Raw genomic sequence first — 17,447 nt, 5'->3', positions numbered from 1 at the left:
AGAGAGTTAAACGGGCAATATTATGCTAGCATCTCGAGTTTTTATTTCCCTTTTAATGCATCCCAAAAATTTGTTAGCTTTAGCTGCAGCGGCTTGGCATTGAGTACGATTATTTAACTTGTTGTCGATGAGTACTCCTAAGTCTTTCTCCAAGTTTGATGTCCCCAACTGTATCCCATTTATTTTGTATGGTGCTAGACCATTGGTATGACCAAAATGCATGACTTTACATTTTTCAACATTGAATTTCAACTGCCATGTATGTGCCCATATAGCCATCCTATCCAGATCCTGTTGCAATATGACACTATCTTCCTGAGAGTTGATGATTCTGCACAATTTTGTATCATCTGCAAAAATAGCATCTGCAAAAATAGCAACATTGCTCACTACTGCATCTACTAGGTCATTAATAAATAAATTGAAGAGCACTGGACCCAGTACAGACCCCTGTGGGACCCCACTGCTAACAGTCTCCCATTTTGAGTATGATCCATTGACCACAACTCTTTGTAACCAACCTTATTTTTTTTCTGCATAAGTTAAAGTTTTATCAAAATGTGAGTTATACTTATGTGCTGTTATTAATATTCTTGTTTCAGGATTGTTTCCTAAAGTGATTGCACACAGACATTTAAAAATGGAAGGCTTAGGAGAAGCGCAAGAAAGTGATAAAAACGTAACCCCACTTACAAATTGGCCACACCCACACATATCTCCATGTTTATTTGCAGGTGGCTGAGTGTGACAGAGAGAGTATGTGTGTATTCAGGGCCGGTGTTAGACTTTTTGCTGCCTGAGGAAAACTTGTGAGGACGCACCCCTCCATGGCCTAGGTGGCCTTGGCCTAAATCCGGCCCTGGTTAGCCAGTATAGTTGCCCCAGTTTAGGTAGTTTAGTTGCCCCAGTATAAGTAGCATAGTTGCCGCAGTATAGTTAGCTAGTATAGTTGCCCTCAGTATAGATAGTATAGATGCTCCAGTATAGGTAGTAAAGTTGCTCCCAGTATAGGTTGAATAGTTGCCCCAGTATAGGTAGTATAGTTGCCTCAGTATATGGAACTTGAATAGTTGCCCCTGTAAGAATTTAAAGCGGAATATAACCCTGCATTTCAACTTTGCTCTAAAACATTATTTACAGTATATTATATGCAACCAGCATTTTTTTTTTTACTAGACCAGCATTGGAAGGGTTACACAGGGCTTTAAAGTTCCTGGAGATTTCTGCAGACGCATCCGAAGCTGAAATAGATACATTTTGTTTACATAAATGTATCTAAGTGTTGAATGTTACACACTTTGGCTGCCCTCCAGCTCAGTCAGAGAGAGTGAGTCACATTCAACACTTAGATGCATTTATGTAAACAAAATGTATCTATTTCAGCTTCGGATGCGTCTGCAGAAATCTCCAGGAACTTTAAAACTCTGTGTAACCCTTCCAATGCTGGTCTAGTAAAAAAAAATGCTGGTTGCATATAATATGCTGTAAATAATGTTTTAGATCAAAGTTGAAATGCAGGGTTATATTCCGCTTTAAGTATTATATGCTTGAATTCGTAGGCCTCAATAACTTTAACTGAGTTTAGTCAAAAGACTTGATTTGCAGAGTCTCCCTTTAAGCAGCATTTCTAGAAACACTGGAACATGGTTGTGTCTTACACAAAACCAGCCAAGGTTAAAGAGTTTATCCAATGTTGAGGCCAGACTAGCTGGCGACGAACAACATAAATATGAGCCATTGTTATGAAAATATTCTCATAAGAACATTAAACAAATGGCCTCTTTAGAACAAGATGACAGTTCTTAGAACTAGGTGATAGTTCGGGCATGCGCAGTAAAGACCATGAGAAGGAGAAAAAACTTGCGCTCAAACAAAATAGCACTGGCCCTTTAAAAATGCATACGGTGCTGCTCTCTTAAACTGGTTGGTGCCAGCAACTGTAAGAGACAAGAGGGTAGGGAGACAAGAGAGCGCTCCGTAGTGCATTAAATGGGGTTTGCTATTTAGGCAAAAATTAAAATCATAACACTCACATTTGGTGATAATATCTGTTTCTGTGCCTCTAGCCCGTCCGGTGGGTCGCCTCGTACCATGTACAGCCTGGCCAGGGCTAATGGTGTAGCTGGAGTAAAGGAGGACGTCCGTCCAGGGCGAGCAGTGCACAGACTTTGCCGTCTGACGTCACTACCGGTTTCGGCGTAAGTCCACGCCTTCCTCAGGTGACGAGCTGTGTAGACGACTGGGAATACATAGCGTAATACACTTGGCAACAAGGTTGCCAAGGGGCGGCAATTTAAAATTGAAAAACTTTATTGAAACAGTTTAAAAACACGCATCCTGCTGATTCTTTACAGTGCTGCGTGAATGTAACAATACAAAAGACCAAATTCATAAAGAAAGAAAAAGATATTTCTGGCGTAAAACCAACTGATACATAAAGTTAAAAAAGATACTAAAAATTATTAGTGCCTCAGATTTGGGCTATTGCACTTAAATGTTGCGGACATATAAACTATTGCACATAATCTGCAGAAATACGATATAATTTAATGCTGCAGACATACGATATAATTTAATGCTGCAGACATACGATATAATTTATATCAATACATCAATAAATAATGATAATAACCTCACATTGTTCAATAAGGATGAGGGAGTCTTATAAAAAGCTATCTATTAAACAAATTTTAAACGAATTTTAAACCGTACTGTAACAATGTATAATCCAGCGCCACCTTGTGGACAACCGGCTGGCTAACCATAAAAAACTGGTAGACTCAAAATTTCAGACCCTAATGCAGCCAACAGGCAATATAATACCGATCTAAAACCATATAAAATTAATAATGCACAAAATTATAGCTACAACCTACTAATGGATGCGTCAATGAACGTACAATAATTAATCAAAAACTCTGGTGAGACGGATGCAAAATTGACTCAAAGGATGTGGGGGATAAATAATAATATATCATATACATATATAAAATTTTGGTTACCACATCTATACATACATGCTTGTCCCTCCCATGATCAGACAATGTTTTGTTGCTTGTACCGTAATGATATATTATTATTTATCCCACACATCCTTTGAGTCAATTTTGCATCCGTCTCACCAGAGTTTTTGATTAATTATTGTACGTTCATTGACGCATCCATTAGTAGGTTGTAGCTATAATTTTGTGCATTATTCATTTTATATGGTTTTAGATCGGTATTATATTGCCTGTTGGCTGCATTAGGGTCTGATATTTTGAGTCTACCAGTTTTTTATGGTTAGCCAGCCGGTTGTCCACAAGGTGGCGCTGGATTATACATTGTTACAGTACGGTTTAAAATTTGTTTAAAATTTGTTTAATAGATAGCTTTTTATAAGACTCCCTCATCCTTATTGAACAATGTGAGGTTGTCATTATTTATTGATGTATTGATATAAATTATATCGTATGTCTGCAGCATTAAATTATATCGTATGTCTGCAGATTATGTGCAATAGTTTATATGTCCGCGACATTTAAGTGCAATAGCCCAAATCTGAGGCACTAATAATTTTTAGTATCTTTTTTAACTTTATGTATCAGTTGGTTTTACGCCAGGAATATCTTTTTCTTTCTTTATGAATTTGGTCTTTTGTATTGTTACATTCACGCAGCGCTGTAAAGAATCAGCAGAATGCGTGTTTTTAAACTGTTTCAATAAAGTTTTTCAATTTTAAATTGCCGCCCCTTGGCAACCTTGTTGCCAAGCGTATTACGCTATGTATTCCCAGTCGTCTACACAGCTCGTCACCTGAGGAAGGCGTGGACTTACGCCGAAATCGGTAGTGACGTCAGATGGCAAAGTCTGTGCACTGCTCGCCCTCGACGGACGTCCTCCTTTACTCCAGCTACACCATTAGCCCTGGCCAGGCTGTACATGGTACGAGGCGACCCACCGGACGGGCTAGAGGCACAGAAACAGATATTATCACCAAATGTGAGTGTTATGATTTTAATTTTTGCCTAAATAGCAAACCCCATTTAATGCACTACGGAGCGCTCTCTTGTCTCCCTACCCTTGTCTCTTGCAGTAAAGACCATGCCTGTCATTATATCACGAGGTTTTATCAATCAATAGCAGGCGATGAGTTCCTGCTCAGATGATGTCATACAGTGGGTTGCAAAAGTATTCGGCCACTGAAGTTTTCCACATTTTGTCACATTACTGCCACAAACATGCATCAATTTTATTGGAATTCCACATGAAAGACCAATACAAAGTGGTGTACATATGAGAAGTGGATCGAAAATCATACATCATTCCAAACATTTTTTACAAATAAATAACTGCAAAGTGGGGTGTGCGTAATTATTCGGCCCCTGAGCCAATACTTTGTAGAACCACCTTTTGCTGCAATTACAGCTGCCAGTCTTTTAGGGTACGTCTCTACCAGCTTTGCACATGTAGAGGCTGAAACCCTTGCCCATTCTTCTTTGCAAAACAGCTCCAGCTCAGTCAGATTAGATGGACTGTTTGTGAACAGCAGTTTTCAGATCTTGCCATAGATTCTCGATTGGATTGAGATCTGGACTTTGACTAAGCCATTCTAACACATAGATATGTTTTGTTTTAAACCATTCCATTGTTGCCCTGGCTTTATGTTTAGCAGGGCCGGGCCGAGGCATAGGCTGGAGAGGCTCCAGCCTCAGGGCGCAGTGTAGGAGGGGGCGCAGAATTCATTCAGCTGTCATTCCTAATTGTGTTTTAAGCAGAAATAAATAAGAAAAGAGGATACATGGCAGTGACTGCAAGCCAGATAACAAGATATTAAGGTGTTGGGGAGGTTGTGGGCCCTGTGGCGCCTCTTAGTCTAATAGCAATCAGTGTGTGATGGCTGTGGTGGCAGGGATGGAGGGGCGCACATTGGTGTCTCAGCCTTGGGTGCTGGAGGACCTTATCCCGGCTCTGATGTTTAGGGTCATTGTCCTGCTGGAAGGTGAACATCCGCCCCAGTCTCAAGTCTTTTGCAGTCTCCAAGAGGTTTTCTTCCACGTTTGCCCTGTATTTGGCTCCATCCATCTTCCCATCAACTCTGACTAGCTTCCCTGTCCCTGCTGAAGAGATGCACCCCCCGAGCATGATGTTGCCACCACCATATTTGACAGTGGGGATGGTGTGTTCAGAGTGATGTGCAGTGTTAGTTTTCCGCCACACATAGCGTTTTGCATTTTGGTCTCATCTGACCAGAGCACCTTCTTCCACATGGTTGCTGTGTCCCCCACATGGCTTGTGGCAAACTGCAAATGGGACTTCTTATGCTTTCTGTTAACAATGCCTTTCTTCTTGCCATTCTTCTATAAAGGCCAACTTTGTACAGTGCATGACTAATAGTTGTCCTATGGACAGAGTCTCCCACCTGAGCTGTAGATCTCTGCAGCTCGTCCAGAGTCACCGTGGGCTTCTTGACTGCATTTCTGATCAGCGCTCTTCTTGTTCGGCCTGTGAGTTTAGGTGGATGACCTTGTCTTGGTAGGTTTACAGTTGTGCCATACTCCTTCCATTTCTGAATGATCGCTTGAACAGTGCTCCGTGGGATGTTCAAGGCTTTGAAAATCTTTTTGTAGCCTAAGCCTGCTTTAAATTTCTCAATAACTTGATCCCTGACCTGTCTTGTGTGTTCTTTGGACTTCACGGTGTTGTTGCTCCCAATATTCTCTTAGACAATCTCTGAGACCCTCACAGAGCAGCTGTATTTGTACTGACATTAGATTACACACAGGTGCACTCTATTTAGTCATTAGCACTCATCAGGCAATGTCTATTGGCAACTGACTGCACTCAGATCAAAGGGGGCCGAATAATTATGCACACACCACTTTGCAGTTATTCATTTGTAAAAAATGTTTGGAATCATGTATGATTTTCATTCCACTTCTCATGTGTACACCACTTTGTGTTGGTCTTTCATGTGGAATTCCAATAAAATTGATTCATGTTTGTGGCAGTAATATGACAAAATGTAGAAAACTTCAAGGGGGCCGAATACTTTTGCAACTCACTGTATTTAACTTTTTGGTGGTTGGTACTAAAGCAGCTGACGGGCTCCAAAGAGCCACTTCTAAATACTGCTGCTTCTTCTGAGTCTTTCTGATGACTCCCACCCTTTACTTTTATTTGTAATGCATTGCCATAATATCTAACTGTATGCTGTATATAGGCCTACGGGCTACATAGTATAGATGGAACATAAAAGAAAACCTGGTTGCCATGCAATGGAACCAAGAGCTGTAACGCAAGAGGACTTACTACAGAACAATTGCTTCGCTGTGTAGGGATGAGCATCTGTATATCTGTTTACTGAATAAACACCTTGAAACTGTGATGACGCCTAAGAAGTTATATCTCCTATGCTGCTTGCTGTGATGAGTCAAGTTATCACACTTCCTGTGATATGGTGTCGAACAAAGGTGTAGTGTTGTTGCCAATAGCAACCAAAGTATAGGTTCTTACAATTGGTGCTGTGAAACCCAGTGCTGTCTCGCAGAAAAGGTCCGGGGGCATAGATGTCAGTCTATCAAGGACTTTCATAGCAAAAGAAGCGGAGAAGACACTGAAAGCTTATCAAGTAAGATAAGTGTGTGCGAGGCTGAAAGAAGCCGGAGCACGGAATGAAGTTCGAGTAATTATAGCAGCGAATCTTTTGGTGCATCAGAGACACTGTGCTGTACACACATTTAATGCCGAAACTGGATCCAGAGAAGGAGCGATCCCGGGCAGAGGCTGGGCAAATTGGCATAAGGGGAACGAATGGATCAGCTGAGCAGAGGTCTCAGAAGCTCCAAGGGCGTCCAGAGATTCGTGAGAAAGATTTGCCATGGCTGTACGAACTCTCATTCGATTTGGGGAGCATCTAACTGCACATAGGGAAGTGGAGTTTATTTTATTTTAGTGTATAGTCTGTATTGTATTTGGTGATATACAATAAGTTTGATAATGCACTCTGTGTGTTATGTTTGTGGCCGCAAAATTCTCTTCCCCTCCCGTGGGTTTTTAGGGAGGGGAGGCTGGCGCGGCAGCTTCAGTGTGGGCTGCGTACATGTAAATTGGCATAGTTCTTGTTCATAGTTCCTGTGTTTAAAGTTGTCTCTATGTAGTTGTCTCTGTGTAGTGCGAATGAAGTTAGCAGTTTGTGTTATGTGTGTTTTCCAAGCCATTGGTGAATGATTTCATTTGGTCACGTATAGGATTTTACAGTTGCGCTGCGGAGGTTGCATAATGTCAGGAAATACACTTCCTCACATTCCAAAGGGAGGGGTGTGAAGCTGCACGGCGATATATGCTATATCTAGTAGTTTAGTTCGTCTGTACATTTCAGTGTGGTTGTTTTCCTCCTGCTGCGCACAGGAATGCCCCCTCCTTCGGAGTGAGAAGGGGGGGAGGATGATGAAGTTAAAGGTGGCCATACACTGGTCGATGTGCCATTAGATCGACCAGCTGACAGATCCCTATCTGATCGAATCTGATCAGATAGGGATCGTATGGCTGCCTTTACTGCAAACAGATTGTGAATCGATTTCAGCCTGAAACCGATCACAATCTGTTCAGCTGCTCCTGCCGCCTGTCCCCCCCCCCCCCCGTATACATTACCTGAGGCTGGCTCCCGGGCGTCTTCTCTGCACTGCACCGCACCGCTGTTCTTGCTCCATCCCGGCGCTTCCTGTGTTACTCCGTGACCAGGAAGTTCAAATAGAGCGCCCTCTATTTCAACTTCCTGGTCACCGGAGTGACACAGGAAGTATAAGCGTACACTGGGACATGCGGAAATGCGGTGCAGCGAGGAGAAGAGGACCCCGGAGCCAGCTTCAGGTAATGTATACATGCTCGGATCGGGCCCGAATCGTACGCCGCAAGCGACGCGCTCCTACCGGCGGGCGATCGAGGGTAATTTCCCGCACGGCGCGATCGACGGACCGATCCGATTTCGGGAGGGAATTGGATCGGCGGGTGCGTTTAGCGCAAGCGATTGGCAGCAGATCCGATCCCAGGATCGGATCTGCTGTCGAAACGGCCGTGAATCGAGCCAGTGTATGGCCTGCTTAAGAGTTACAGCTGTGAGATGGTGTGACACTGTGTGTTTTTTGTTTATGTATTTTTTCTCCATCACAGAATCGGAGTTCTGTGTGAAGCGGTATGATGGATGACACAGGTTTACGTGGGTGTATCTGTCAGCATGTATGAGTTAGATACAGGATTTGTGTGGCTGTATTTTGTAGGAGAGATTGTGGCCAGGCCGGGATTTACAACACAGGAGCCTGTAGGCACAGATGTACTGGCACCCTAGACTTCACCCTCCGTGAACTTACAAACACTCACCAAACCACACCGCAGGTATGCCGGCTGGCCCAGCTGGTACGTCTCTTCTCTTGCCCTTCATAGGTAGCTTCAGGTGTCCCTTAGCATTAGGTAGCCAGAGCTATCCTCAGTATTAAGTAGCTAGAGGTGCCCCCAAGTATTAGGTAGCTAGAGGTGCATCGGAATGAAGGGAGGGGAACAGAGAGTCGGGTGAGTAACCTCTCATTTACAATCAGCTCAGAGCTCTGCATAGGTAAGACAGGAGGGAAACACTTGGGCAGGGGAATGAGCCGCCTTTCCATCATCAGGCGCCTGTAGGCACGTGTCTACAGTGCCTTATGGTAAATCCGGCCCTGATTGTGGCTCACAAACAGTGTGTCTGAGAACAGAGATTTTTGAATCCTGGAGATATATATTAATCACATGTTAAAACTGTCAATGTGTTTGCATTTTTTTTCCTTTTGTCTGTCTAGCCGATAGAGGGCTGATGGTAAGACAAATAGCAGACTTGCGGTAGGTCTGTCTGGCATGTTCCAGTTTCCAAGATGGTGACACAGCTCAGGGGCCGCCCCGATATTTGTGACGTATGTGGGGGTGGTGCTGGAAGCGCCCACGTAATGGCACGCCCTCAATGAGAGGTTGGCAAGTCAACGAGGGTGGGTGTCATGGATCCAGGGATCAGGGCTGTGCAAACAGGCACCTTGCATGGAGCAGCTGATCGGGAAATCCATAGAAGGGGCAGAGACACTCTACAGAGTATCTCAGATTCCAGAGTATCTTTCCAGAGGCTGGTCACGGGGAGAAAAAATGCCAGAGATGTGAAACATGCAGTGGCTATGAGACAATCATAGTTGCTGAGATTTTGGAAGTGTTTTCCAGCAAGGTACATGGAGACACATAGATGTCAGATATTTCCCGGGGAATGATTTGCAAGTGCGGATCAGGGGTTATCTGGACAGGGTTACTTAGGGGATTATTCCTTTAAGTGATGCACCTTAAAGAGCGGTGCAACATGAGTTCCCAATAGAGAAAGGGGGGAACAGTACATAAGGGTGTACTGGAGGTGGGAAAAAAAAGGAGTTGACCAATCCAGATGTCCGTCGCCACGGCTGCAGAGCGGTAAACATTTTTTTCGGGTTTTTGTTGTGGACAGGACCAGAGATTGACAAAGAGGTCAATTCTGGGCTGTTTGTGTGTTTTTCCAAACCCAAATCATTAATAAGAATTGATTTGTTTGTATTTCGATTTCAGGAGTTTGGCAATATGGAATCGAGAAAGCTGAGATGCTGGCAGCAGAGACAGAGATGTCAGTTGGATAAGAGAAAGTTTCTAGAGGCCAATCCTGGTTTGGAGAACAGCGAGATTTCCGAGATCGGAAAGAGACTAAAAAAACTGACTGAGCATAGCATAATGCAAATTACTAATGTTTTTCTTTCCCAAGGAGGTGCTCTCATAATGAAGAGTACTGTGCTGATGGTGATCCTAGGCTGCCATTTCGTCCTAGGAGACCGAGGAGACGACATTCTCATGAACAATAAGAGGTTAATGAGAACACAAGGCCCAAACATGTTAAGGTTTGGAGAAAAAGGTACTGATCCTTTTGCCCTTCCCTCTGAGTGGCCCGACTGGACCGAACCGGGAAGGAGGAAAAGATGTCTCATGCCAGGTGGAAACAAATTTCATGGCACAACGTTGGTGAAAGATATGAAGGGTCAGGTGTGCTGGAAGTGTGATGTGAACGGCAGCTTAAGGCCCCGTTCACACTTGCGTTTCTGTAAAGAACGGACCGGATGACCGGACCGGTTCCGATCTGGATCCGGTCCGTTTGCATACGTATTGATACGGCTGCGATCCGGATCCGTTTGGTAAAAGAGATAACAAACTATATAAATATTGTTGGGACATGGGAGGTCAGCAGAAGGTGCACATGTAGAATCAGGTCCTCCGCTGTGTAGGGCCTCACCTCCACATCCGACATACTGCCAAACAGCTCCAGCACAAAGTCACTGCTGCTCTACTCCAGAAATGCTGGGCCCATGTGTCCCCATCCAAAATGGCCGCTAGAAAACGCATAGGAAGTGGGGTAGAACGTCAGGTTTTTATAGCCAGTGTGTTCTGTGCTTTCCGTTTCCCATTGGTTTCTATGCACGGATGGTACAGTCAGGCTCCGGTCCGGGTGCGTCGGCCAGATGATCCGGACCCAAAAATAGAGCATGTTGGAAAAATGTCCGGAGTCCGGATCCGATCCGGCTCCGTTCCATACGGAACGGACGCGTGTGAACGGCCGCATAGACTTTGCATTGCTATGCAGAACATCCGTTCCGTTTGTACAGTATACGGTCCGGATCCGTTCAGGCGAATCCGGACAGCGAACGCTAATGTGAACCACGCCTAAATCTGCTCTGGAATGTCACACTCCCGGAACCAACGCACCGATCCAAAGTTCTGTTAAAAGGTACATTGCAGTACAATGGGTACATGCAAAAGGTGGAGTGTGTTGTTCAGGATTACCTTGTCTTGGTTCTCTGGAGTGAGTTCTAGATTGGAGAGGAACGAGCAGTAAGCGTCACTTCTCTTCCAGGAGAAAAGCAGTGAACAATATCACACTCTGGAGCAACCAACAGAGGGTGTCTCTGAGACAACTATACACATGTAAAGGCAGGAAAGCAGAAGGGTTTTGGTTCTCGAAATGAGAAGTAAAAATCGAGATCCAGCCACACGTTCAGGTGACAAAGAGGGTGAGGAGAGCGATCCCAGGAAAGGGAGTGTCTACACAGGTAACATCATCTTCACTACACGGGTCACAATATGAGACAATATTACACAGTCCATATTCAGCCACTTATCCTCATGCTAGATGGGTATGTGACGAGGTGCTCTTAATTGAAAGATTGCAGAGAGTACATTCTTCCCGAAGGTACGTATTTTGCCTCAGGACATAAGGGGGGCAAAGGTCCAATCAGGACAGTTGGGAACATCTTTTGTCATTGAGATGCTAATCAATTTCCCAGAAGAAAGAGTACCTACAGTATTCTTTTGGGGAGGGTCAGAAAGGTTAGCATGGGACATGAGTTTAATGGATCAGGGAACTTTTTGGAGTAGAGAGGTAGAATCCTGGGATACATCAGGTAGCACCCCGGGGACTCTCTATGATGGAAGGGTGATGGGACTAAAACGAGGGAGTTTAAAAATAGTGCCCTTAGTCCGGAAGGATGAAGGACCATGGACATACGTTTTTTGCATCGCACAGTCCCTAGAGTTTAAAGGTCCAAATAGATCTTGTATAATGAGAAGGGGAACCGTGACAGTAAAAGTGGGGGTTCCCACGACTCCTGATGCTCAGGTAGTCACTCTGCCAGTGACTACCCAGGAACCCCGCCTACTGTCATGTGATACACATCAGGTTGTAAAAAGTGGTCCTTTTCAGTTAAATCAACTGAGGGCGACTCCAGTTATCATGGAGGCCCAGCTTCAATTGATCACTTGGCAGATTAACTTAGAGGAGTGGGTAAAATCTAATATCTACCCTAACTGCAGCACTGTCGCTGCCACCCTGGTACAGGCTTTTATGTCATGGGCACATTCCACAGGGAATAGTGTAGCCAGCAGAAGGTCCCGGGATTTAGCAGATACATCTTGGGAGGCATGGGTGCTGGAATGGGGGTAGCAAACAGTGTAGACATAGAAGGTATGACAGAGGTCATTCAACAATTAGGCACATTGGGACAACAGTTTCACCAGTAGTAAGAAAGGTGCACAAGACCACTTCACTAGGTCTCTCCGGAGTGCTCAAAGCCCAAAAACCAGTTCCACCAAGCCAGACACTATATAGATAGAAGCGGCTGGGCACATCCAGTTGAAAGGACCTTTATTGTAAACAGTTTAAAAATAATGCATAACATCAGCAGCAACAGTGTGCCAGGAGAGACAGGGGCAAATCCAGGATTTCCAGGGGGGGGGGTTCTTGATAGCGGCGTGTGGGCGTGGCCAAAACATGGTGTGGGTGGAGCCAAATACGAGCAGTTTCTAAGCTAAATTGCACTCCCCCCAGTATAGATTAGATAGGTATATGTCCCCCAGTATAGGTTAGATAGGTATATGCCCCCAGTATAGGTTAGATAGGTATATACCCCCAGTATAGGTTAGATAGGTATATGCCCCAGTATAGGTTAGATAGGTCTATGCCCCCAGTATAGCTTAGATAGGTCTATGTCCCCAGTATACATTAGATAGGTCTATGTCCCCAGTATACATTAGATAGGTCTATGTCCCCAGTATACATTAGATAGGTCTATGTCCCCAGTATACATTAGATAGGTCTATGTCCCCAGTATACATTAGATAGGTCTATGTCCCCAGTATAGATTAGATAGGTCTATGTCCCCAGTATAGATCAGATAGGTCTATGTCCCCAGTATAGATCAGATAGGTCTATGTCCCCAGTATAGATCAGATAGGTCTATGTCCCCAGTATAGATCAGATAGGTCTATGTCCCCAGTATAGATCAGATAGGTCTATGTCCCCAGTATAGATCAGATAGGTCTATGTCCCCAGTATAGATCAGATAGTATATGTCCCCAGTATAGATCAGATAGGTCTATGTCCCCAGTATAGATCAGATAGGTCTATGTCCCCAGTATAGATTAGATAGGTCTATGTCCCCAGTATAGATCAGATAGGTATATGTCCCCCAGTATAGCTTAGATAGGAATATGGCCCCAGTATAGGTTAGATAGGTATATGCCCCCAGTATAGCTTAGATAGGTATATGCCCCAGTATAGTTTAGATAGGTATATGCCCCAGTATAGCTTAGATAGGTATATGCCCCAGTATAGCTTAGATAGGTATATGTCCCCAGGTCTCCTATGTTAGAGGCAGAGTCCTCAACCAGTACTCTATCCAGCCACTGTATAGAGCTTCCTCCCCCCCCCCCCCCCCCCAGATACTGGGATAATGACTTGCTAAATGTGTGATAAAATGCTAAAAGCTTTAAGCCTGAAGGATCAGAGACAGGGTCAGTAAGCATAAGGGAATGTATGTACAGTATGTGTATATGACATACATACATTCTGTGATTCTATTCCTGACTGTCTGACCCCTGTCCCTGCAGGCTTCTTCCAGCATTTAGCATTTTATCACACAAGTACAAGTACAGTATGTTAGGGACCATGAGACCCTCTAAGCTACAGTAATTCCACCCCCCCCCCCAGTAATCTCCCCCCCACCCAACAACAGTAATGCTCCCAGTAACAGTAATCCCCTAACTTCCCCCCCCCCCCAGTAACACTCCTGCCCCCACCATAAACACAAAGTGAGTCAGTGCAAATATCTTAACTCCTTACCAGCAGTGAAGGAGTTAATGAAGAAAGCTGAGCTGAAGAGAGGTGAATGAATCTCCGGAGGAGGAAACGACACAACAGAGCGGCTCACACTAAGGAATGCCTGGCATGTGAGCAGAGTGTCTGTCCCGTTCTGGCTGGCTGCTTCATATGCTGCTGTATTCAAGCCACCCGCGCTAGCCAGGCAGCATGTGACAGCTACTCCATGCTAGGGCAATGAGAGAAGAGGCAGCATGTGTATAGGGGGGCGGAACAGGAAAGAGAGAGACACTCAGGGAGACATGGGAGTCGGCTCTCCACCAATCAGGCACCTGTATATTCGTGCCAGTCCGATCATCAGCACTCAGCGTGATCTATTCCAGCCAGGCCTGACTCAGACTTCCCGGGGCTCCTGTGACCTCATCCCTGCTGCATGTAAGCTGCGTGCAGCATGTAATGACGTGCGCTCGCTGACACCAGACTCTCAGGCAGAGAGAGGAGATAACAAAACAATGCCCCCACCAAGCTACGCCCCTGGCTCGGGGGAGGGTTCCAGACACTCGGAACCACCCCTTCCGTGCGCTAGTGAGAGAGAGGTGTTAGCATGAAAAGATAGTCAGTTTACTATCTTTTCATGATAACACCTCTCTCTCCTGGCACACTGGTGCTGCTGATGTTATGCATTATTTTTAAACTGTTTACAATAAAGGTCCTTTCAACTGGATGTGCCCAGCCGCTTCTATCTATATAATGTCTCACATTGGGACAACAGAATGTGGGTACCCAACATCATCTGAACTTGGTTTTGGAACAGTTAACTCACAACACATAAAAAGTTCAGGGGTACACTCAAAGGCAGATTCAAATAATTCTTCAGAAGATGATTGCACATGCTAGGGGTACTTAATGGGAAACAGCATGCTTGTCTATGCAGACTGAGTTAACAGCGGATTTTAAGATAATGGCTCAAGCCTTGTCAGAAGGTAGTACTTTACAACTGAGACTTGACAAGGAGAGATTAATCGATTTTCCTGGGGAAGGATCTTTTGCATGGAGGCACAGAGATGTCTGGGTAAACAGGTGGAAAGGGTGCGACAATTCTTTATGCACCGCTACTTCCTTAGTTCCTACCGATGGAAAAACCCAGCTAGTTTTTCCAGTAGTATCACTGGGGACACCTGTTTCTTCCACACGTCTTACATCATGACCTGAGAGCTCAACATTTTTTGGTGCTAGACGGGGAAGTGAAACAAGTAGATTTGTCATTATGCTGGCAATTCTCAGAGAAGTATCTGTGTTTGCCGGGGCAAGTCAGATTTAGTGAGGAAGCATGCTGGCTCAATAACACAGAATGCGCAGCTGCCATTCAAAAGATCCATCCCGAAGCCAAACCAATATTTCCGGTGGCTGAAGGAAAAGTTTTTTTTTAAAAAAACAAAACCTGCCAAGGTTAAGAGTTTATCCAGTGTTGAGGCCAGACTAGCTGGCGACGAACAACATAAATATGAGCATGAAAATATTCTCATAAGAACATTAAACATATGGCCTCTTTAGAACAAGATGACAGTTCTTAGAACTAGGTGATAGGCCGGGCATGCGCAGTAAAGACCATGCCTGTCATTATATCACAAGGTTTTATCAGCCAATAGCAGGCAATGAGTTCCTGCTCAGATGATGTCATATTTAACTTTTTGGTGGTTGTCACTAAAGCAGCTGACGGGCTCCAGAGAGCCACTTCTAAATACTGCTGCTTCTTCTGAGTCTGGTTTATGACTCCCACCCTTTACTTTTATTTGTAATGTATTGTCATAATATCTAACTGTATGCTGTATATAAGCCTACGGGCTACGTAGTAAAGATGGAACATGAAGAGAAAACCTGGTTGCCATGCAATGGAACCAAGAGCTGTAACGCAAGAGGACTTACTACAGAGCAATTACTTCGCTGTGTAGGGATATGCATCTGTATATCTGTTTCCTGAATACACTCCTTGTGATGACACCTAAGAAGTTCTATCTCCTATGCTGCTTGCTGTGATGAGAGTCAAGTTATCACACTTCCTGTGATATGGTGCCGAATGAAGGTTGTAGTGTTGTTGCCAATAGCAACCAACGTATAGATTCTTACAGCCCCCAGTATAGCTAGTATAGTTGCCCCCAGTATATGTAGCTAGTATAGTTGCCACAGTATAGGTAGTGTAGTTGCCAGTATTGGTAGTATAGTTTCCCCAGTGCTGCTCCCCCTCCCCCGCGACCCCTGCTCATGTTACCTTCTGACCTGGCAGCCGCTTCCTTCATTATAGTCTGTGGCTGGCCCCTCTCTTCCATGCTCCTTCATATTCTTGTCTCACAGCAGCGCATCTCAGAGCAGCGCATCCTGCGGCTGCTGTGCAGCGGTGCTCATCACAAGCTCGTGATTACGGCTAGCTGATTTTTGTGATCACAAGGTCGAAATCATCATTCGTGATGGCCTGCAATGATGAATGATGATTTCAAGCGCACTCATGATTGCACTAGAAATTTGACTAGTGATCACTAGAGATGGGCCGAACGGTTCGCCGGCGAACTTTGGGGGTTCGCGTTCGCCTGCATCAGGCGAACTTTTGCGGAAGTTCGATTCGCCCCATAATGCTGTATTGAGCAAAATTTTTAGCCTCCATTTCACTGTCAGCAGACATGTTATTGTCAAACACACTGCTTTCAGTGCTAGAGAACCCGCCCACCCTCCCTTCAAGCTAGGTCCTTTATACCATTTGACTGGCTACACTAATTAGTTTATGGGACAGCTGCTACACACTCTGCTAGGGAGATTTTAATTGCCTCCCTCCTCCCTCCTCCCTTCTCCCTCCTCCCTTCTCCTCCCTCCCTCCTCCTTCTCCCTCCTCCCTCCCTCCCTCCTCCCTCCTCCCTCTCCCTCCTCCCTCCTCCCTCCTCCTTCTCCCCTCCTCCCTTCTCCCTCCTCCCTCCTCCCTTCTCCCTCCTCCCTCCTCCCTCCTCCCTTCTCCCTCCTCCCTCCTCCCTCCTCCCTTCTCCCTCCTCCCTTCTCCCTCCTCCCTTCTCCCTCCTCCCTCCTCCTCCCAGGCAACTGGTATAGCTTAAAAGGAAATCAATATGGCAGCCTCCATATACCTCTCACTACAGTTCTCCTTTAAGCAAACCTAATGGTTCTATTGCATTGAGCATAAATGTTAAATTTTAGGCTAGCTTCACTTACTTCTGTAGTGGTACAGTGCTTAGGGTGACGTGCCCACCACACAGTGAGATCTGGGTTCGATTCCCAGCTATGGTATGATGTATACTCATGTATGTATCCCCAGCTATGGTATGATGTATACTCATGTATGTATTCCCAGCTATGGTATGATGTATACTGGTTTTTAAAATAGTATAATTCCCTGGCAGAAGAGACCCTCCTCCCTCCGGTAGGAGGGAGGAGGGAATAAGTAGAAGGGTAGGAGGGTGGAGGGAGGAGGGAGGAGGGTGGAGGGAGGTCAATTAAAATCTCCCTAGCAGAGTGTGTAGGCAGCTGTCCATAACTAATTAGTGTAGGCAGGCAAATGGTATAAAGGACCTTGCTTGGAGGAGGGAGGGTGGGCAGGCAGGTCCTCCAGCAGTGATGTGTATTTCACTCAATTAGGTGTGGCTCCAGGTATTAGAGCTTTTGAAACATGTTTTCTATCATTTTTCCAGTTGATAGAATTTTTTTAAACTTTCAAAGTTCGCCTCCCCATTGAAGTCTATTGCGGTTCGCAAACTTTTTCGCGAACCGAACCTTTCGCGGAAGTTCGTGA

The 17,447-nt window shown here is 45.0% G+C and overlaps 1 long non-coding RNA gene across 1 annotated transcript in view; it reads right to left on the bottom strand.

Moving 5' to 3' along the window:
* Positions 1 to 14,188, bottom strand: part of LOC137538459 (uncharacterized) — a 145,618-nt gene extending 131,430 nt beyond the window's left edge. The window contains exon 1 of the long non-coding RNA XR_011024796.1: positions 13,682 to 14,188. This is a non-coding gene — a long non-coding RNA (uncharacterized lncRNA). The remainder of the gene's footprint in view (positions 1 to 13,681) is intronic.
* Between the last annotated feature and the right edge of the window lie 3,259 nt (positions 14,189 to 17,447).

The sequence above is a fragment of the Hyperolius riggenbachi genome, chromosome 11, assembly GCF_040937935.1.
Source record: "Hyperolius riggenbachi isolate aHypRig1 chromosome 11, aHypRig1.pri, whole genome shotgun sequence".
Classification (NCBI taxonomy): Eukaryota; Metazoa; Chordata; class Amphibia; order Anura; family Hyperoliidae; genus Hyperolius; species Hyperolius riggenbachi.
Note: the sequence above shows the minus strand (reverse complement) of the source record. Positions and strands in the feature narration are given on the sequence as shown.